Raw genomic sequence first — 24,333 nt, 5'->3', positions numbered from 1 at the left:
GCTCACTTCAGTAAAGTTATGCAACAAAGTGGCCACATGTAGAAGAGACCACAGATCAATGTCATGTATCAATACACTATGTTTGGCCAGTTGTTTCCAAGAAAGGACTTCTAACAGAGCCTGCTCTGAAGTTACCGAATGCATTGAAGAAAATCTGCTCATTTTCATTGGCTATGAATCTAGTAAATAGCATATCATTATTTATTTCATATAATCTGGAAATTTAAGGGGAAAAAGATCATTGCTTACCCAACAAACCCATGTTATCCAAGGAACAGTCACTATCTAGATGGGAGTTAAAACATGTTGAAATTTATGAGAATTTATAGAGCTTTTAGATCAAAAGTAGATTTCTGAATTTTTCAGACCACCCCAAAGCCAGTCTGTAAACTATAGGATCAATCTATTCTTATTCAGTGTTCAGAGACATAAGTTTCTGCTGAAGGGGTTGCATGCATGGACAACAGCTGGGAAAACGAAATCCTTTCATCTCAAAATGGAAGCAATTTCTTTTTACAAACTGGAGTGATGACATGGAAGCAACTGCCACTACCAGTATACAGCAAGACGCCCACGAGTTCAAAACCACCAATGAAATCACAGGAAATGAAGCAGATGTATAAACAACAAACATCTGAGCCACAAAACAAACTTCACATTCCTTTACGTCTTCTCTTGCCATTTATTCTTAACATAATCAGTACGTTCACTATACTTAAAATAAATGTGATAAAGAGTAATAAACCCTTGATTGAAAAAGAAGTTTTTCAGTATTTTATTTCTGCCTACCCTTCTGGAAAATGTAAGATGAAGAAAAATGGATAAAGTAATAGAAAGATATGTATCTTCTTTTCAGGCAGGTTTCTATTTGGTAAGAGTTTCAAGTTTATTGAGTGACAGGAATAACGAAGCCATGGTTAAAAGACATCTGGGAAACCCACATTTTTATTCATTCCGTAGGACAGTGAACTGAGGATTCCTTAAGGTCAACATCAAGAAGCTCCAATCTACATTTTAAAATTATTGTTCAGAAAACATTTAGAAAAGGCTGCAAAAGTCACAGGTGAGGAAACTACCTAACCAAATAACTCATTAGTTGCCTATCTTTGCCTTGCCCATTATATCTATTAAAGACCAGTAACCTGCAAACTCAGATCTTCCTAGGTATGGAGCCAATGAGAACGAGTCATCAGCCAAAAAAAGGCAAAAGAGAGTCTCTTGTTTTAGCTTGATCACCAGTGTGCACAATAAGTTCTTATATGTTCACATGTCAACCAAGACACAGCTTTCCCAGAACTCTGTCATGTATACCATACCTCCTGACCAGGTACCTCTTCTGGTTATTAGCATGCACTCCAGTTTTATTCTAGGGCTAGAGTCTTGTCATGAACATCAGTCTCTTGAAACTGAGTCCTGGTGACCCATCTTAGCTTTTATTGGATCCCTTTCCCTGGAAAGGCAGATCTTGACTTTGTATTAATTGCTTCCTAAAGACCTACTTCAGCCCGTATAGATACCCTTCTTAAATCTGACACAGATACCTGATGCGCAGACCTACCAGAAGAAACTCACAGGCTGTTGGTATTCCCTGAATTAAACCTGACTTTACTGGTGCTTGATAGCCAGCTCTACAAGGAGAGGTAATCTCCTGTGACTTTTCCCAACTGGACCTAGCATGCTAATCACTCCTCTAAAGTGGCCTGTCATTGAGTTCCTAGGATAAAAAGTCTGGGTGAGAGTCACAATATGGCTTAATATATGTAACACTCCTACTATGTCATGCCAAGCAACTACCATGAATTTTCTTATTTAATCATCAAAACAATGCAATGAGGTTAGGAATGATAATATCCCCACTTTACAACAAGGAGATTGAGGATACAGGACTTGCCCCCAAATTAATGAGGCAGTCTGACCCCAGAAACTCTGGTTTCAGAGAAATTATGCCATATATACCAAATATTTCATCAAACCTCTATTACCATCAAGTGTTAAGATCACCATTATTTTAGCACTAAGAAAAAAAATACACTGCCAATTAAACTGATACAATGCTTTCTTATCAGCGCCACTCAAAATACGGGCCCCGGGCTTCCCTGGTGGCGCAGTGGTTGAGAGTCCGCCTGCCGATGCAGGGAACACGGGTTCGTGCCCCGGTCCGGGAAGATCCCACGTGCCGCATAGCGGCTGGGCCCGTGAGCCATGGCTGCTGAGCCTGCGCGTCCGGAGCCTGTGCTCCGCAACGGGAGAGGCCACAGCAGTGAGAGGCCCGCGTACCACAAAAATAATAATAATAATAATAATAATAATAATAATAATAATAATAATAATAATAATAATACGGGCCTGACTAGCACCACACCACAAACTGTTGTCAGTCTTCAGCAAGACAAGAACAGAAAATGAATGTTTAGAAACTTTTATAATATTTTGACATCACTATGATTTTTTATTATATTTTATAAATGTGGTAAACGTAAAAAATACCAACAATAACAATAAAAACTGGACTTTTACTTCAAATAGTTTAAGAAGCACTGACTTAGAATTTTGACTCTTCCGAATCTGTTTCTGATGCAGAGTCATCTGTACTCATGTTCCTCTGTTACCAAGGCTGCTCCACAGTCAGCTCCTGGGTTTTAAGCCCAGACAGACAAGCACTCTTCAAACTTGGATCCCCTCTTTATCTTACAAGAAGGACTCAGGCAGTGAGAACTGTGTCACTACACATTCAAACATCTGAAAGTTCCAGGGTAAAAAAAAAAATCAGCTCAGAGTTCATAAAACAATGGTATCATTTGTTCCCCTGTCATTTCTAAAATTTCTTCATGCTCTCAACTGTTTATTTACCCAAATAGAAGTTTGAAAAAAATTACTTTTCCCCCTGTAGTCTGTTTTTCGTCCCTCATAAGCAACATTTTGGCTGATACTTCAGCAGACAGTCTTCATTATCTACATAGAAGATGTATGGGTAGTCCACAAGCAGTATTATTTAAATATACAGATCTATATAGCCCAAACAATATAATTAAACACACCAACTCAAAGCATTCTAGAAGCCCAATTTTCTCCATCTTCTATTTATATTAATTTGAAAATTCATTAGCCAAAATACTCTGATATCTAAATATGTCCTGTTAGTTAATTAGGCATTGATAGAAGTTTAGAGAACATATTCCACTCTTGGACATTGTTAATGGCTACTCTTTCTTTCCTGGTTATAAAAGCAATACATGTTTATCAAGGAAAGCTTGGAAACTATAGAGAAGAATAATAAAGATAAAAATCAGCTTTAATCCAAAGATCAAATTAATTATAATCAGTTAATAAGTTAAGTCTAGGGTGAAAATAGACTAAATTAAATAAGATTATTTAATTTGAAAAACTGCAAATCAGTGTTTTGATAACTTCACTTATGGGAGTCATCAAAATGTTTCTAAAATGAACACAGAAACCTAAGAAATCTTATATAGATGAGCAACTGGGCTTCAACCATTACATTACACTACACAACATTACATTACACAACCATTACATTACACCACACCTAAAACACGTCAGGGGCATCACGTTCTAAAAATTCAGCTGAATAGTTTTAGAAAACACTTAAGATCTTACGGCTTGTGGGGATCGTCTTTACACTTAGCTTTGAGAAGAGTGGGAAAAACAGATTAACTGAGGTTCTGAGGAGAACTTTAAGATAGAAGTTAGATACAAATTCACCAAAAGTCACTCCATACTGACAAACAGAAGTAATTGGTCTATGAGTATACAAATGGAAGAGAACAGGGAACTAGAATGCATGATGACACCAACTCGTTGAAATGCTGTGGGCAGGTATGGTTTAGTGAATTCACTAGTGGACAAACTGTAATTAAATTAAAAGGACCTAAGAGAATTGAAATGTTGATGAATTGTACAAATAATTTAAAAGTCATATGGTCTTTTATCCAAAATGTTGCTGAAACATGGGTAACAAATGTGGTTGTAACTACTGGATGGGAAAAATAAGCTCCAATATTTATCTTATTCCACAAGTAAAAATTAATTCAATGTAGATCACAGACTTAAGCATAAAATCAATAACCATAAAAATACCAGAAAAAAACCTGAGAGAGAATTTTCATGATCTTGGTGTACACAAAGATTCACTGGACAAAGCACAGGAAGTACAAATAACATGAAAAAAACAGACAAAAAAACTGAACAGATATATCACAAGGTGAGATGTATGAATGGCCAACAAACATATTTAAAGGTAGTGAATATAATTCATCATTAAGGAAACAGAAATAAAGGTACTGAATGTCATTCATCATTAAGGAAATATCACACTGAGATAACAATACATACCCACTAGAATGTATGAAATAAAAAGACTAACAAACCCAAGGTAGCTAGATACAAAAAAGTACATCCTATACAATTCCATTTACATGAAATCTAAGAGCAGACAAGCTAATCTATGGTGAGAGCAATCACCTGGGGGCAGCAGGCAGGTTGTGACTGGAAAGGAGAATTTCCTTAAGGAATGGAAATGTTAGTCCTAGTTTGGGGTGATGGTTACACGGTAATATAGAATTGTAAAAGCTCCCTGAACTGAGCAACTAAAATGTGCATTTTCTTGTGCTAATTTTAAATGTACAAATTTGTATATTTACTTATATTACATACATGTACATATTTATATATATTCTTTCTCTGTATATAAAACATATATATATATATGTAGTCTAAGAAAAAGTACTGAGTTTAGCTAAGCCTTCTTTACACAATGAGTAACTTAATAGACATACATATACTGAGTTCCTAGCATGTGCTAAATTACTTGTTTTTGTGTTAGAAATGAACATATCTTAAATTGGTTTAAATGTTCCAATACAAATACTATGATTAAAGTAAAACACTCTTTAAACCTCCCTCCTAAGGAATGGTAACTTCTCAATTCTCTGATGGTAACATTGTTCAGTACTTCTTCTGCGTACAAGATATCCTATATCTTTTAAAAATAGAATACGTCCCTATTTGCAGAAACGAAAACTACAATTACTTTATTTTAATAATTATTAATGTTTGCTGTCAATTACTTTCTATTTATGTGCTTATACATTTTAGAATACCTTTCTAAAGCTAGATAGTTAACCAAGGCCTCAGAAAAGCACCTATACAACAGATTGTCAAATCTTGGTCACACTTGATATGGTGCTATACTTGGATGGTCAGAACTGTCCTTGGCTTCTCTGCCTAAATGGTATTTGTGAGCAATACTTAGGTTGCTACAGACTAGAACATTTCCAACAAAACAGTGCTAATCACTTGCAAAAGAACCACTGAATTTCAAAATATTTCTTTGGTAGAGAAATGCTTACTGTCTTCCACCTAGATTGTCATGCCTGAGTCATTACATTATCTGCTGCATTTTCTTGATAGGAAATTCCATTTCATGATAGCAAATCCTCAATACTGTTGTTACAGATATTTCAAAAGTATGTGCCATTACAAATTCATGTGCTTCTTTGTGATTTCAAAATTTCTATATATATAACAACTGCAAGTTCCAGGCAGAAGAAACTGTTATTAAACATACACAATGTACCAACAGTAGGCAAAACACGGCCCAGAATGTTCCGATTTCTCCAAATTCCTTAGTTCTTCTAAATTCAATTAAAGAAAACAAGTCATCTTGATTTAAAATTCTCTGAGTCATTTCTTATCATAACCAATAATGATCTAAAATTACTGTTTTTGCATGTATCTAGAATTATAATAAATGCCATGTGTCAAAGGAGGTATTACTAGAGTAATTTTCATTATCTATAGAATTAGTTCACATAATACATTTAATGGTCTGTTACGTGTTTAGCTGGCGAGTTTCTACATTTACTAACCCCATAATTTTATATTAGAAAATTATATTTCAACCTACTGTTTTTATTTTGATTAGATCCAAAATATATTAATTGTGGCACATATAGTTAATAAATGAGCCATTATTTCTCCAAGGTGTGTAAAATACATACATAATGATGCCAACTGCATTAAATTTTCCTGCCAAACCGGAAAACAATTAAAGTTGTGTCAACTATAAAGTCAGGATTACATTTATTTTAATAAAAGGAAAAGATTTACCTTATTATTTTTTTTAAACTTCAGACATGCAGTTATGTGAATGGTAACCTAATGCTGACTGTATAAAATATGAACTATGTAAAGGTTTTACAGCTGGTTTTGATCAGCTTCCTTTGTTTAACATTAAAAGTTAACTTCCAGAAGACACATACAAGCTACAGGTAATGACTACCAGATGGAGATGTTCTTCCTGTTACTATGTCTGACATCATAGAGCATACGCTATATGAAGGGAAAAAAACAACTTGGGCAGAGATTCTGATGTTTTCTGTGGTACAGATAGGCTCTCCCCACCTAACACTGGCCAGCAAAGTCAAAGATTCTTTAGCGTCAGAAGGCTTTTGTACTTTTATAATAGAGTGAAATAAGGTTACAATCAGCATACATGGCCAAACGTTTAAAAAATTTACATGAACACTTTTAATTATTAGCTCTTCCTTCCTGTCAAAGTGATTAAGTTGCAGCCTATTGAGTAACATTAACGTTTGCTTACAATCAGCTCAGAACAAAAGGTTCGCTCTCCACTGCATACGCCATGCTCCCACACCATATCTTGTAACCATCTAACTTAAGGTCAAGCCCTGGGAGTCTAAATGCCCAGTATCCTAGCAGGGTCCCCAACAAGAGTCTCTCTGCCCCAAATTATTCCAGGTACTGATATTAGGTTGTCATCTAAAAACAGCAACTGAAAAAAATAAGGTCAAAACTTCAAGAGACTCTCAATTTCTATTAAATATGGTCTCAGAGTTTTAAAATTTCTATTTCCTTTCGTTTCTCTTAATGGATGCTATACTCCCCTCAAAATGAACTACCCCTTTTTCTCGAACTATTCTCCTATCTATACCTTCCACTATCTAGCTCCCAGATTATTTCTAGTCTCTACGAGATCAGACAACATTAATTCCTAAGCCCAGCACAAAAATTATTTCCTTCATAAGGTTTTTCCTGATTCTTAGAGGAAGAACTAATTTCTCTCTCACCCACTGTAACATCTCATATACTGCATCTTCGTCAGTAGTATATTCATTTAATAATTTATCATATCCTCTGCTGGACTATATATAACCTCTCCGGTAAGGTATCCATAGGAGTCATCCTATATGGTACCTGTTGAAGGTTTTAGCCCTCATTGTACCCCTAAAGTACAATATAAGACATTCAGAAGACCTCAATACAGCTGAGCCAAAGGAATGACTTAAAATCAGGTTTTGCTTTGCTTTTTGAGAATGTCTAAATTATAAAATAATACCTTAATCATTCTGTAGAATACCAACCTACCTCACATTATATATTAGAAAAGCAAATCCTACTATATTAAAATTCTTCCCCTAAGTATAACCAACAAAAATGTGTTTATCAAAATACCTGTACAAGAATATTCACGGGAGCACTTTTAATAATAGCTCTAAATTGGATTAACCCAAGTATTTATCAAAACTGATATATAAATTGTGTCAAATTTATACAATGGAATGCCATCTTGCACGAGAATAGCAACATGATGAATCTCACGAACATGATGTTGAGTAAAAGAAGCTAGATTCAGAAGAATATACACTGTAAGATTTCATTTATATTATTAGATCCATTAGAATAATAATCAGGTTCACTAAAATCCTCCCTTGATACCACAGCCCCTCTCAGTCTTTGACGGTAAACGGAGTGCTGATAATAATTATGCTAGGATGATAGGCACCAAGCAGGACTCCCTGAGCAAGCCAGGATGCGTTTATACTAGTTTTAGAGCAAAAATCCCTTCAAGATTGACTATTACTTCTGCCTTCACTTTCTCATCTCCAGTGCTCTTGGTAATTAATTCTAAAAAGACTTTTTGTTCCCACCACTGAATTGGAACTATTCTTGCCACAACTTATCAAATGCAATAATCGACCCACTGTCCTCATTTTAGTCAACTTCTCAACAGGATCTGAAACACTCTCTTCATTTGGCTACCAGGATACCATACAGTTGGTGTCACTCATCTCCTGGCCTGTGTCTTCATTTCTTCAACTTGTGTGTGTTGGGATACCTCCTGGGGCTGCTCTCCAGTCTTCTCTCTTCTCTTCCTAAGAGACCTCATACTACCTTATATGACTTTAAATCCCATTAATAATGCCAATGACTACAAAATTTTTATCTTTAGCACCAACCTCTCTCATGAATTCAAGTCATATATTAAACTGCTTACTCTACTCCTCCACTTAGCTGTCTTACAGGTTTCTCAACTTTAATATGATAAATGCATTTAACACATAAATGCTAAAATTTGGCCCCAAACCGCTATTCATCCAGCTGTTCAGATAAACATTCTAGAGGTCATCCTTGATTTCTTCTGTATCGTCACATCTAATATCCACTCTGTTATTAGCAAGTCCTGTTGATACCACCTTCAAACTAAAGCCATACTGGACCACTTCTCACCACTACAGTGAGTGAGCGACCAGAAACCACTCACCACTACAGTGAGTGAGCTACCAGAAACCACTACTGAAGTCTCTTAACCAGTTAGTCTCCCTGCTTCCACTCCGAAACACCTACAGCCAGCTGGAGTGATCTTTTAAAAATCTTAAATCATCCAGACGGTTCTGGGGATCTGCTGCACAACAATGTACATGTGGGAAAATACTGTACTGCCCATTTAGAAATTGCTGGAATGGTGAAAAAAGAATTAGTGAACTTACTTCACTTGGACAAAAATATTTTTGAAACTCAAGTGCTTTTGTTTCAAAGTCAAATAAATTCTAAAAAAAAAAAAAATACCCTTAAATGAGAGCACAAATCACTCCCCTACTTATAAACTTTAGCAGTTTCCTATCAGACTTTGAACAAAATGCAACTCCTTAGCAAGATTTATCAATGTAAATTAAACCTTTTAAAAACTTCTGTCCGGGGCTTCCCTGGTGGCGCAGTGGTTGAGAGTCCGCCTGCCAATGCAGGGGACACGGGTTCGTGACCCGGTCCGGGAAGATCCCACATGCCGCAGAGCGGCTGGGCCCGTGAGCCATGGCCGCTGAGCCTGCGCGTCCGGAGCCTGTGCTCCGCAACGGGAGAGGCCACAGCAGTGAGAGGCCCGCGTACCGCAAAAAAATCCCCAAAACTTCTGTCCGTACAAAGTCAAACAGTGAAAGTGACACAGAGAAACACAATGCATGCATAATCTGGCCCCTGCCTCCCTTTTACACATCATCTCCTACCATCTGACCCCACTCACTTCACTCCAAATGCCCTGATATTTCTGTTCTTGAAGCGCATTCCAGTCTCAGGACCTTTATACCTCCTGTCACTCAGTCTAGAATGCTCTTCCCCTAGATCTTTGTACGGTATTCTATTCAACATTATTTAATTTTTTACTCAAATACCATCTCCTCTGAAGTAATCTAACTTTACCTCTCCCTTTCCTTATCCTGCATTATCTTCTTCATAGCAGTTCACATTATCTGATATTATTTATTCATTTATTCATTATCTTTCTTGCACACCAAAAGATAAGCTCTATGGGGGTAGGGGCTTTATGTACCATGACATCCCTAACGCCTGAAACAACGCTTTGGCACATTCATCAGTAAATCTTTGATGAACCAATGAATGATGGAACCCATGTGAGGCTAACAATCCCATCCAGTCTAACTCAACCTCTTGTATATACAGTATATTGAGGAGACAGGATTTTACTTATATCAGAATCCACATAATTATAGACTATTTTTAACAGAGTTCTGCCTTGAGAGTAGCAATATAAAATTGCAGTAGTTGCAGAATATTTTACTATTGGGCCTGATAAAACATTAAACCAGAAACTATGCTAAAATAACTGCCTGTCCCAGCAGTTTCGACCAATTTTTGCGGCTGGAAGAGAAAGGGGAAAGAGCCAGGTGAACTTCTACTCACTTACATGTGAGTGTGATGCCTTTCTTTAATTTTATTTGGGCTTCTAAATGAAATAAGCAACTTGAATAAAATGGGAGCCAGTGAACTTATAAATTTTAAAAGTGCCACATTATGCATTTTAATTAAGTGCCTGGGAAAAATGTGATTTGGAATCCTACTGCCCTGACTTACAACAGAAAGACTTAAATATTTTACTAAATATTCTGAAGTATCTATACACAGAGAATCACTGTATTTATGTACATTATCTACTACTGCTCCAATCTTCATGCAACATTAATGGATGCTGATATTCCAAATTAAAAACTTCAACACATTTAAGCCAAGGAAAAACCATGTACTCCACAACTGCTACCTACTTCATTACGCATTTTTGTTATATCTGACAAGGTCCTTTCACGTCACATAGTTAAAGGGACCGGGCACCTCTTTTCCAAGAACTTGGTTGATTTGGGGGTGAACTTGATGATCCTGAAAACACTAATTCAGAAATGTATTGAAATCCAACCCCCCAAATAATGTGAGAAATATATTGGAAATTATTAAAAATGAAGAAATGGTAATCAAAATTCTTTTGTAATTTCTTTCTACATTTCTTTATTCTTATCATTTCTGTTAACCAAAACAACATGAATGAAGACCTCATTAGACACTTATCTCAAGCATCAAAAACAGTATCTATCAAATAGCAGATGATAAATATAAATTATAAATATTAATTATATAATAAATATAAATTATATATAAAACAACAGCTTATGTGACAGAGTTCCCCTCTCAAAGTTCTTAGATTACCTAGAAACATCATAACTATTACTAACAATAAATCTAATTCAATCATGATTATCTCCTATATTTAAAATGTTTGACTTTTACTTACGAGAAAATTATATACTCCATTGAAAGATACATTTCTATATTCAAATACTCTGAAGTTTGTAGCAAATTAAATTAGAAATGACTTGAAATTTACTCTTGTCACTGACTTTGTAAATACTTAAGCAAATTAAATGTTCAAGCTTCTTTAAAATTTTCATTTTACCAATATCATTCCCTACTTTAATAAAAAATATAAAAAATGAAATGAACAAATTTCACTATGTGCACTGGTCACCTGGATTTCTGGTTTATGCTTACTGCATAAATAAATTTTCTCCAACTTATATATACATTTTCACTTAATTGCAGATAATCTGATACTAACCTTCTAGATCTTTAAAGTGTATTACCAGAAAGGCTGGAGTACTTAAATCATCCTTAGGAAGTCACAGGAAATAGTAAACACATAACATCACAAGGTCACCCATTACAAAAATTAGAAACTGTACAGCATGGTGACCATAGTTAATAATACTGTGTCGCAAATTGGAAAGTTGCTAAGAGAGTATATCTTAAAAGTCCTCATCACAAGAAAAAAATTTTTTTTTAACTATGTATGGTGACGAATGTTAACTAGACTTACTGTGGTGATCATTTTGCTATATATACAAATATTGAATCATTATGTTGTACACCTAATATAATGTTCTATGTCAATTATACCTCAATAAAAAAAATCAAAAACAACTCAGTCTTACTTCCTGGTCAACTACTAATATCAAATCTTAAATGCTTACATGATTAAATGTGATTTGTTACCTCTATCACCAAGGAACAAAACTCACAGAAACAAAACCATCCACTTGGACTTGAAGGAATTGTGTACGTAACAAAGCACTGGGGTCTTAAGAATCTTGGTTCTAAAAACCTCCTCAAGTTCCTTTCACCTCTAAAACTCCATGCTTCTTTGAGTTTTGCTGTGTTCAAAATAGCCTCAGCAATTGATTCATAATGGTGTCATATACATAACTAGAAAAAATTCTGTCTCACTGATGTTGAAAATAGGAGTTATTGGTCTGTGAACAGGTGCACTGCTAAAAAAAAAAAAAGAAGTTTTAATGTAATTCTAGTTCCAGAGCTATTAATAACTAAATTTCGATATTCAAGATATCAGGAATAGTGAACACTAGGTGTCAGTGTAAGAAATGGAAAAATACTTTTAAAAACTTGTTTCCAATCAGGTGTATAACAAAGAAATCAAAAACAGCTGTGACCACATTTACTTATAATTGCATAATTCATTTAACAAGCTCTTTAAAACAAAAATTCCTGTTCCAAAACCATCAAGAGTTTAAGATCAGATTAAGCTGATTATTAGAAGTTACAAGTCTTTTGTAACTTCAGTTACATAAAGCACAGAAAGTACTTTTACTTTTAAGAATACATATTTTGAAGAATGGTGTTAAATACAGGTATAAGTATGGAAGTATTATGTTGCATGACTTTAGTTGGTAGAAAACAATTATTTAAAAAAACAATGCTGGATGATTAATTTGAAAATACTGAATTTTAACTTTTTCCCCAAAGTCTCCTACATAAATACCAAGGCATTACAAGTTAAGATGCTTAAAAGGTCAATTCACAGAGAAAAGAACACAGGAAGGATGATTGACTCTCCCCAAATTTTGGTACCTAGAGGTTGTAACTTAACTATGAATGCTAATACTGATAATAAAAACTGCATCTATTAACTATAACAATATTTCAGATAAAAAGCTTTCTCTATAGACTCTTCAGGGTAAAGATTTTCAAAATAGGTTTTGAAAATATTATTATTAGCAATAATCATAAAATATAGTGTCTCATATTTTATAAAGTATATTCATAGTAAATACCTGATTTAGGCCCCAAAATAATTATATAATAAATCTATACTCATTAGCACACTGGTCATTTTGGGGGCTTGAACTCTCTTTTCTGTCCTCTGAACCCTCTCTCACCTACCCATTTATCCATTTCTCTGTTTTATCTCTCAAACTCCACGTTACTATCTACTTAGTAAATCTTTCCATGTGTTTTTCAAGCATGTTGGGAAACTTTTTCATACAATATTCTAAAAGTCATTCATTTGGGGGAAAGGAAAAAACTAAACATAGTAGTCATCACTAAAATACAAAATGTTGGGCCTCAAAAAATCATTTAGGAGAACATTCAAGTATTTGATGGAGAAACTCTTGTTTCACTGACAGTTAAGTTCTATTTGAACTGCAGTCATAAGAGGAGAAAGCATGAAGCTTACGGAAAAGCCTTCTAGGTCCCAGGATTCAAACAAAGGCAATTTAAACCACTCTGTATCTGATGGTTTCTTCTCAGGGACATAAAGTTAGATGGGAACAGACAAGGAAGAACAGGGAAATTCACATATAACAAATGATCTAAACTGATATCTAAGAATTTTAAGACATCTAAAGCATACCAGGAGTGAGAAGTAGAAGTAGGAGAAATCAAGACAGAACTGTATATAGTGTGACATTCAAAGCCAGGAAAGTGGCCCCAGAAATACATACAGCATATGATTCTTCAAGCTCTCTTCTGGCTCTTTAGTGTCTTTGCCCTTAACACTGTGTCACTCCAATTGTATAGTTTTTTGATTAGAATTTTGGCTGACATTAATTAAATCATGTTTTCATCAACAGTGTCGATGAGTGCTAAGCCGTTTATGTACATCATCTTATATAATGCCTACGAGGTAGGTAAATTCCTACAGATGAGTAAACCAGGACTCAAAGGGATTAAGAAGTAATGCTCAATAATGCATAACTAGCAAGTTATGAAGGAAGCCAAAATTCAAACCCAGGGATGTCTGTCTTCAAAAGCTTTCCACTCTACCAGCATTTCCCAGCTGAAGGTTCAAAAGCTCTTGTGGGTTTTGCAAAAGTAACCAGGAGAGTCACATTTAGAACAAAGACTAGTAAGTGAGAATATGCCAAATTGGTACATCTAAATGTACTCAGAACTCAGAACTTCTACCTGTTTTTTACTCAAACACTGATGTCCGTCATAATGGATTTGATTGATATATTGTTTTGAATTTGTTTATTCTTACAGATACAGGATTTAATTTACAGCCATAGTGGATCACTGTTTACAGATGGCAAATGCAGTTCAGAAACCTGTCACCATCCAACTCAGAGGTAGTAATATCTCTCGCCTAAATACTTCAACATCCTTCTTCAAACAGACCTCTCTGGAAGTGGCATCTTGAGTCTTTCACTACCTTATATAAAACAGCCAGGTTATTTTATTCACTTTCCTGACTGTGCCACTTTCTAAAATCTTCAATATCCCCAGCAATCTATAGAATTACATAAAAATTCCTCAGTTTGAAATTCAATGACCTTGAATATCTAGTCCCAACCTTCTTTTTCATCCCTTTCTACGGAATACATTTAAGAAACGATTATATTCCAGTGGGAAATCCACATGGCTTGATCAAGGCGATTTCATATAAACCAATGGCTAAATTTGATTTCTTGGCATAAAATGCAAGCTCTGGGCAATTTATATGATATTTAAAAATAGGAATTCTACTCCTGACAACATCTAACACTTTTCTTCTTGAAGCCAATGACCAACGCAAGCAGCAAATGGTAAATTTCCAGAAAAGTTCACAGTATCTTAAGTATCTTTTTTGAGTATGCTTTAATCTCTTCTTTCTTAACATTTAATCACCTTTGTTCAGAGATCTATCAAATGATGCCTACTTTAATGTTATAAAATTATTCATTATGCCCAAAATGTTTTGCTGGCTATTACGACCATTTCTCACATTGAAGAATGTTACTTTTTCTCTTTACAGACTTAAAATACAGTTTATCTTTATAAGATACTTGATATTGAATTTGTATTTTCCACACCAAAAGAAGGTTCTACTTACTTTTCTTGGGGCTTCTCTTTTCTAACCATTTCTTTGTGTTCACTATTCTCCATAAACCCTCTGCAAAATATGAATCTATTCTGAAATCAATACTTTCACTACAGAGAACCACAGAATACTCAAAAGTAGAAGGGACCTTAGAGATACACAGTAAATTCAGTCAGTAAGTACCAGAATAAAAGAATCAGAATTTTTCATCCTAAAGACTCCTCAAACTCTCTGAAAAAGAAACTACTTGAATTTCACATCTCCTATTTTATAAACTGTGCGACTTTTGCCAAATTGCTTAATCTTTCTGTTCTACAGTTTCCACACCTACAAAATATTTTCTAACTATCCAGGTTTATCGCAAATATTAAGTAAAATGTTTATTATAAGAGATGTCATTCTCAAAGTATGCATAATTGAAAGTTTAAAAAGAAAATATACTTTAAAAAATTTCTTAAGGACATTACTAAATCAAGGAATCTTTATACAAAGTTTTAGGGAAAAAAGTTTTTTGATCTTTCAAGAAATATATGCTATATTATATATAACTAAATTTCCAGATTAAAAAAAATAAACTTTATTATTGAGAGACATCTTTCTAAGTGTATCACACACTATCTTTACTATCAAAGAGTATCCTGAATGTATCAATTTTTTCTAATTGTTTCAAGCCTTCAAAATGAATATCAATCAATATACTGGCTGTATATAAGAGTGATGGTCTCTACAACCAAAGAAATGTATTAGGAGACGTTAGGTATTTAAATGCATATTTTCTGGAATATAATTTATAAATTGTTCTCCTAGACCAATTAGATACTATAATTTTGTGTAGTTGTGTTTTTTAGCAATCATTTCCCTCTTAGCGCCTACACTCTCCCAACTTCTTGCTGCTTCTTATCAGCACCTGCCTCCACACCATTCTCCTGCATCTACTCTACTGTGAAAAAGAAAAATATATAAACTTTTAGATTAAACCCACTCTGAGTAATAAGCATGATTACAGTAGTGTCTATTGCCTTTCTGTCGCTTACTGTCAGATTCTTAGCTGGATTAGAAGTGCAAAGTCAGTAAGACTCTACTAATAATAAAACATTACTTTCAAAGTTAGTCTCAAAACATTCTTAACATGTTCTCTTAAGCCTTTTCTAATCGACACATTTATTTGATGGACCTTATTCCTCTTTCCATTCACTTTAAAAATCTGAAGTCAATTTTATATCAGTCTTCAAACATAAATAATATCTTTTGAATTTCAGATTATCTACATCACTTAGAATTTCAGAACCACTTACTCTAGAGAAGTATCTAAGGAGAGTTAGTGCATTCGTAGGAAACAGAATGTGATTTATAAATTCATCGAGAGATATAAAAATGACTAGAACGTTTGAAATTATAAGCATAAACAAATGGTTCCCTATCACAGTCAGTAATATAAAACCCCTAATAAAACATCAGGATGAATGTGAATATCTGAAGGGATAAAAAATATACTTAAAAAAAAACTGTTACATGTTCTTCAAGTGTAGACTAATATATAATACTTGGATCTGGGAAATAAATAAAGCTGTCTAATGATATCTATATAACACATAAGGCCATGTCAAATTGGGTTAAACTACGTTAGAAAGCTACATAGAAATAATAGCTGTTGTTTTTTTAAACCTGGAAAATGGCCTATGTATCTACAATAAAATAATATATAAAAAATGTTTAGGAGACTGGTTGGCACATAGTAGATATGAACTAACTTTTATTTCCTTCTTCTCTACATAATCTCCACACTAATCAAGAGAAACAGCATCTCTTGGAAAAGAAGATATAGGGCTATGAATAAATAAAAGACTTTCAAAGACCTTGGAAAAGGTACTGAAGAACAGGAGTCTGAAAACAAGTCTCTTGGTTCAGATACAGAACAGAACACAAAATGTGATGAAGGAGAATACGGTAGTTGGGAGATACTTGCCAAAGTAAAAGGCATTAGAAGAACAAACAGATAGGGGAGGAGAAACTCAGTGCCTGCGAATCCAGATGGGAGGTTAGATAGTTACTCCTCACACATATTAAGTTTATTCTTTACTAGTTTTCATAAAGATTATGAGAATAACTTTGACAACCAATTCATATACACAGAATTCAACAGATCGCATGGTTTACTACTTGGCTGATAAATTTATATAGTGAAAACCCAGTATGACTTTGAAGTAGAATGGTAGATAATTATATTCTGTGTATAAAACAAAGTGATTTTTCTGATATTTAACTGTGAGTAAATAGAGAAATAAAAGTAGCTATACAGCCATCAAAATTATATTATTTTTTGAACTGCAAAAATGGGTATTATCAAAAGCATATTATTGACAGCATATAATATCAATTCAGTCACACAATTTCCAGCTGGCACAAATCTGTACCTATTTTAATTAACTGATGCAACTCAGTCTGCAGAGAGGGTATTTTATGAATGGTCTGCATGTCTTTGGTAAATCTGAAATTCTTGGAAACTACACATTAGGCATTTAATAGGAGCTGCAGCCAGAATTGAGTTTCAGCACAGGTCAGAAATCCAAACTTGGCATAGGATCCAAGTAGCCAGCAGAGCTTAGCTTAAGTTAGGTAACAGGATACTAGCTGACCGGCAGCAATAAATGAAGAACACTAAAGGAAAAGCCTTGACACACATGGAAAGGAGGGAAGACACTGTTCTATACCTCTGCTAAGAAAACCATGTATAATAATATGAAACAGTGCTTTTAAATTACTTGGAACTATAAACAATTTGTACTCTGAGATTCTCTTACCTTGAAGAGTTGAACAATTGACTATTAGTAGAATATACTACAGGAAGAAAAAGAAGACATGCTGAGAGTTGGGAAACGACGGGAAATTCTTTCCTGGTTGGTCCTCTAGGTTATGCCTGTAGCAAATTACCCAGGAGAATTGGCGGGGACAACGTAGCTAAAGAGGCGATCTACTTAGAATATGCCCATTTTGTGTCACAGATTAAAAACTAAATATCTGTCATCTGCAATACAAACATTATTTCTTAAAAAAGAGAAGATACAATACTATTTCTTGAGGTATGAGGTAGTAATATGAGGGAAAATCCAGCTAAGTAACAGAAAATATTAAGAGCAATCGATCAGAAACAAGTGCCATTCAAAGCAATTAGTAAATTTTCCACAATACACTCTTTAAAAAGAAGCAAAAAAGAAGGAAAGGAATCACTTTTCAAGACATACAATGTTCTACATTTTGAACAATGCTGTGTGTGTATATGTGTGCACGTGTGTGTATATTCCACAAAGCAGGTGTGCTTTCAGTCTGTTTATGCTAAATATGTGGTACTTCATTTACTCTACAGTAGAAACAGACAAATAAGCCAAGAATTTTTTCCCAGACGGTATTTGTGAATTTCTCTGTCCCATCCATGTAAACACAGAGTGGTGTGTTCCGGTTTGCTGAGTTACATATCCACGCTTTGACTTAGTACAAAGTCTGAATGTTTAGTCAGCTAAAAGACTGTTTCCATTCTGTGATTCATTAGGTCCCCATGGTACCTCTACTTCCTTTACTTTATGCAATCACAAATTATATTAGTTTGTCCTATTTTTATAACCCTTATAACTGAAGTTCTGCACAGGAAATTCTATTGCTATTTTAAAACATATTCATAAACCATTACTGAGGTGACATAAGTGACAGCCCCACAGAAGTGGTGATGAGGACTGAACATTGCCTTGCATGAGATCCTTCTACCAGGAAGATAAACTGTCGAATTAAAAAGCATTACAAGTAAGTGGGGTGGAGGAAGGGATGACTCAGTGTATGCTAATCCAGATGGGAGACTTAAGCAATCACTTTTGACACATATAAATATGTTATTAATTTTCATAACTAAAGACTATTAGAATAACCCTGAGAAAGTGGTTCTGATGTGAAAACAGTACAACAAATTGAGGAGCTTACTAGTTGCCTGGTAGATTATATAGTGAAAATCCAATATGTTCTGAAATGGAATGGTAGATAGTTACACTTCGTGCATACAATGACAAGGGTCCTCTGATATTTAATTTTGAATGAATAAAAAAATGAAAGCAGCTATATAGCCATCAGATGTCATGACAGTTTTGGAACTTGAAAGGATATTATTATTGACAGTATCATAATAGCAACTCTATCACACAATTTCAAGTTGGCATAAATCTTTACCTATTTCAAATAGATGTAGCTCACCCTGTGGAGTGCGAGAAGAGGGAAGCTTAGGATATGAAAATGTTTGCATCTTTCTGGAAAATTTGAAAGGGCATTTCAATGGATTTTTTCAGTCCAATTCTAATCTAAATCATGCCATTAAATAGCCCTGTTATCTTAGAATTAATCACGCTAGTAACCATTTACTACTACTAACTTAGAGAAAGGGTACTATGCCTCAGAAACTTCACTAAGTCTTTAATATACAATATATCTAATTTTTATGACCCTCTATAACCACTGTAAAAAGTAAATATTAGTATTGTTATTTTACAAAATAAGAAAATTAAAAGTTTTGAAAACTCTCTCTAGTGACAACTAATTAGTATTGCACTGAATCATAAAACTGCTGATATTCAACCATTCATGACTTAAAAAAAGGCAATTTCATTTGGTTCAAACTATTATATAACAAATAATTTCTGAAGTATAATTCACCTTTAAAATCCTATGACTTTAATATTCTAACTTGTTCTTGAATAAAGTGAAAAGCTTTATATAGATTTTAAACTATATGTTTTCATGATTTAACATATTCTATAATCTTCATGCAGAACTCCAGTGAAGAACAGTTAACTGGAGCCTGAGCTGGTCACAACCTAGCAAGTGGAACAGAGTAGAGTTAGGTGGAATCACTCAGACTGGAAGGCAGGCCTGGCTGAAGAACTGAGAAAGAATCAGGGGTAGGATGAGAGGACACAGGTCTCAAATGGGAATCATAGGTCCAAGAAACAAGAGACAAAAGATTTAAAGAAAACCTCTTCCCAAATGAAACAACATGCAACCGCTGGCAAAATGATCCAAGAGACTGAAGAATGGATTTTCTTCCCCTTTAAAGTTTTAGATTAAGGTATTAAGGGCCGGCAGTTGAGGAAAGAACGAGTCAACTGAAGTTCTAGCTCACTACCCCAGTACTTAAAGGTGCTTTTTGAACAGGAGACACAGCACCACAGAGGTTGTAAGAGTGGAATCACTTTCTTCCCTTCTAAACAGGCTGTAGCAAGAATGTAAATGCTTTTTATTTCTTCTATAAGTTGTGTATTCCCTTTGATAGTACACTATCAAAGCACTTTGACAGATCACTCTGGCATTAACAGAGCAAAGTCATAGGGGAAAAAAGTATATCACATAAAAACAACTTCCTTATTATATTTGTCTATGAACTTCTGTGACATACATAACACTGTTTCCACAGCTTTTGAGGAAAACTAAAATTCCTTTAAAAAACATCATTTTCTTCCAAAATTAAAAAGTATGTTTTCTTGAAAAACTGAAATTAAAGATGGATATGGGAAATACAGCAACAATATGCTATATAAATCCATTAACACTGAATACTTTCCTGGTTAAGCAAATGAAGCCAGCCTGGTAAAAACCAGGTAGAAGTGGCTCCTGAGCTCAGATTTCCATATTAAAAGACATACCTACGCTGTCAAACATTCCAATTTTAATCTTTCAAGAATAGCCAGAAATCCTAAGTTTTTATGTAAAAGTGATCTAATTTTAAGATGTTGGCAACTAAATTTCTATCTTAATATAGTGCAAGTAAAACCAGATTCTATGCTACAGCTATGCATACTCCAAGAGTTTTTTACCTCTATTCTGATGCTTACTTTCCTCAATTAAATTTAATAAATATATTAAATATATTTATTTGAATCCTATGAAAGATTTAACATATATTTTTATATAGACATGTGTATACAAAAACAAGCATTCCAGGCTAGATACCTCTTGTCAAAACCCCCATCTCTCCCTGTGAATATCAGCATTACCAGTTACCATAAAGTTTAAAAATTAATTTATTTAAAAAAATTTTTAAATTCAATTTATTTAAACTAAAAAACAGTTCATCCCACTCCACCCCCTGCCTCTGGCAACCACCAATCTGTTTCTCTGTTTCTATGAAGTTGATTTGTTTTTCTTTTAGATTCCACATATAAAAGGGCTCATATGGTATTTGTCTTTCTATGTCTGTCTTACTTCACTTGGCATAATATCCTTGAGGTCCACTCACGGTATTGCAAATGGCAATGTTTCATTATTTCTTATGGCTCAGTAATATTCCACTGCATAGTCATACCACAATCTCTTTACCCATTCATCCAGAGATGGATACTTAGGTTGTTTCCATATCTTGGCTACTACAAATAATGCTGCCAAGAACATGGGCATGCATACATCTTTCTGAGTTAGTATTTTCATTTCTTTGGATAAATACCCAGAATTGGACTTGCTGGATGATATGGTAGTTCTGTCTTTAATTTTCTGAGAAACCTCCACACTGCTTTCCATAGTGGCTGCACAAATGCACAATCCAACAACGCACAAGGGCTCCCTTACTCCACATCCTCACCATCACTTGCTATTTTTACTCTTTTTGATGACAGTCATTCTGACAAGTGTGAGGTGATATCTCATTTGGTTTTGATTTGCATTTCCCTGATGGCTAATGATGGTGAGCATCTTTTCAGGTACATGTTGGCCAGCTGTCTGTCTTCTTTGGAAAAGTGTCTATTCAGATCGTCTGCCCATTTATTAATTGTTTATTTTTTGCTATTGAGTTGTATGACTTCTTCATATATTTTGAATATTAGCCCCTTATCAGATATATGATTTGCAGACATTTTCCTCCATTCAGTAGGTTACCCTGTCATTTTGCTGATGGTTTCCTTTGCGTGCACAAGCTTTTTAGTTTGATGTAGTCTCACTTGTTTATTTTTGCTTTTGTTTTTGGGGTCAGATTCAAAAAATCATCGCCAAGACCAATGTCAAGGAGCTTAGTACTTATGTTTTCTTCTAGGCATTTCATGGTTGTAGGCCTTACATTTAAGTCTTTAATCCATTTTGAGTTAATTTTTGTGTACAGTGTAAAAGAGCATCTAGTTTTATTCTTTTGCATGTGGCTCTCCAATTTTGACTGCTTTCTCATAAATTAATTGACCATATATGTGGGTTATTTCAGGGCTCTTATTCTGTTCCACTGATCTATGTGTATGTTTTAGGCCAACACTTGTTAGAACGGCTATTATGAAAAAGACATGAGATAACAAGTGCTGGTGAGGATGTAGAGAAAAGGGAATCCAGTACTTTAAAACTGTTGTGCTATTTCCTTCTAGTCTCCATATTTTCATGAAAATTCTGCTGTCTTTCAAATCATTGTTCCCCTATGGTAATAAATCTGGGTGCTTTTAAAATTTATATTATGCCGTTCATAGTCAGAAGTTTGAACATGCATTTCTTTGGGCTCATCCTTTTTGGAGTTTGCTCAGCTTCTTAAATCTATAGATTTATGTATTTTAGTAAATTCCAGGCGTTTTCAGCCATTATGTAATTATACAGAAAGCCTATTTGCAATAGCAAATAAGAAGGTTAAATACTTAGGAATATATCTAACAAGAAATACGTGAAGCCTATAAAAAGAAATGTTAAAGCACTCATGTAAGACACAAAAATAGTCTTGAAAAAATGTAGACATTCCTTTTTCTTAGGCTGACTCAACATTAAGATGCAGTTCTCTTTAAATTGATTTATAAATTCACACAATCCCCATAAAAATACCAGCAAGTTATTTTATGGAGCTAGAAAATTCAATACTAATGTTCACATGGAAAAATAAACATATAAGAATAATCAGGAACACACTGAGAAAAATTAGAAGGGGCGTCTAGCTGTAACAATCTTTAAGATATACCATAAAACCAATATAATTTAAAATGTTGTATTAGCACATGCGTAGACAAATAAACCACTGGTATAGAATATAAAATCAGAAATAGACCCCAATATATATGCTAATTTAGTAATGATAAAGGAGGCATCTCAAATCATTAGGGAAAGTAGATACTTTTTAACAAATGATGATGGTATAACTGGGTAGTCATTTGGAAAAATCTATAGTTAGATCCATATCTCACACAATAACAAGAATAAACCACAAATGGTTAGGAATCTAAATGTTAAAAATGAAACCATACAGGTACTAGAAAACAATATGGATGAACTTCTCTTTAAACTCAGTATAAGAAAAGTGTTCCTAACTATAACTCAAAATCCAAAGGAAATAAAAGATTGATGCATTTGACTACATTAAAATAAAAATACTTGTATGCCTCCCCAAAGCTCATAAAAACAAAAGTCAAAAGATAACTGTAACCGACACAGAAGAAGAATATATTTGTATCATATGCCACAAACAAAGGACTGATATACCTAATATTTATGAGACACAGGACCAAAAACTTGATAGAAAAATGAGGAAAGGACATGAAAGCGTTCCTAGTGGCCAACACTGAAACAACTTGAGAAATAAAAATAAATAATAATATTACTGCATAATGAACAAAAGAATAAAATTTAAATACACATTAGTCCATACATACGTACATTAAAAATTTAATAAATAAATGGTGATAAAGAATAGCTATTTCTTTCAGAATAACTGCAATTAAAAGATAAAAGGAAAGAAGAAAATAGAAAATCATTACTATGCAAATACCACAGTAATAACGGTCTCAGACTACACCCACTGATGAATGTTAAAATTAATAGGCAAAATTTTTCAGAGAAACAGTATTTACATAGTAACAAAATATCTCCCACAAGACATTTATTAACAACAAAATGAAAAAAAAAAAACTTCACTATAGTGGAAAAATTCAACATATACCACTTTACCCGAGTTATCAAGGTTAATTTAAGATCACAAACAACACATCAACAACATGAACCCACTGATATGATACAGTGAGAAAAGCCCATCACTTCTGTGGTATTCTTGACAAAAAGGCATAGCCACATTCTAACCATAAGAAAACATTAGACCAATTGACAAAGAAGAGCATTCTACAGAATAATTGTCTAGTACTTTTCAAAAATGTCAAGGTCATGAAAGACTTTAAAGAAAGACTGAGGAACTATCACAGGTAGAAGACCACAAAGACATGACAGCTCACTACAGTGTGTTATCCTGGATTAGCTCCTGGAACAGAAAAGGGACACTAATGGGAAAACTGATGAAATTCATATAAGGTTGGTAATATTATTAACAGTATTGTACCAATGTTATTCCTGGTTTTGATAACTGTACTATGGTTATGCAAGATGTTAACATAGGAATGTGAATTGTATCTGAGAATTCTCTGTAATATTTGTGCAATTCTCTTTCCAGACATCTAAAATTCAGAATAAAAGTTTTTTAAAAAGTTCTGAAAAAACTATACTGATATAATGATAAAAAACAGATCAGTGGGGCTTCCCTGGTGGCGCGGTGGTTGAGAGTCCACCTGCCGATGCAGGGGACATGGGTTCATGCCTGG

General features: G+C 34.2%; 1 protein-coding gene across 4 annotated transcripts in view; it reads right to left on the bottom strand.

The window, feature by feature from the left end:
• Positions 1-24,333, bottom strand: part of SUPT3H (SPT3 homolog, SAGA and STAGA complex component) — a 449,480-nt gene that overhangs the window by 203,216 nt on the left and 221,931 nt on the right. The gene's annotated exons all lie outside the window — the stretch shown is intronic.

This window comes from Pseudorca crassidens, chromosome 10, assembly GCF_039906515.1.
Source record: "Pseudorca crassidens isolate mPseCra1 chromosome 10, mPseCra1.hap1, whole genome shotgun sequence".
Lineage (NCBI taxonomy): Eukaryota > Metazoa > Chordata > Mammalia > Artiodactyla > Delphinidae > Pseudorca > Pseudorca crassidens.
The sequence above is the reverse complement of the archived record's forward strand: the minus strand, read 5'-3'. Positions and strand labels throughout refer to the sequence as shown.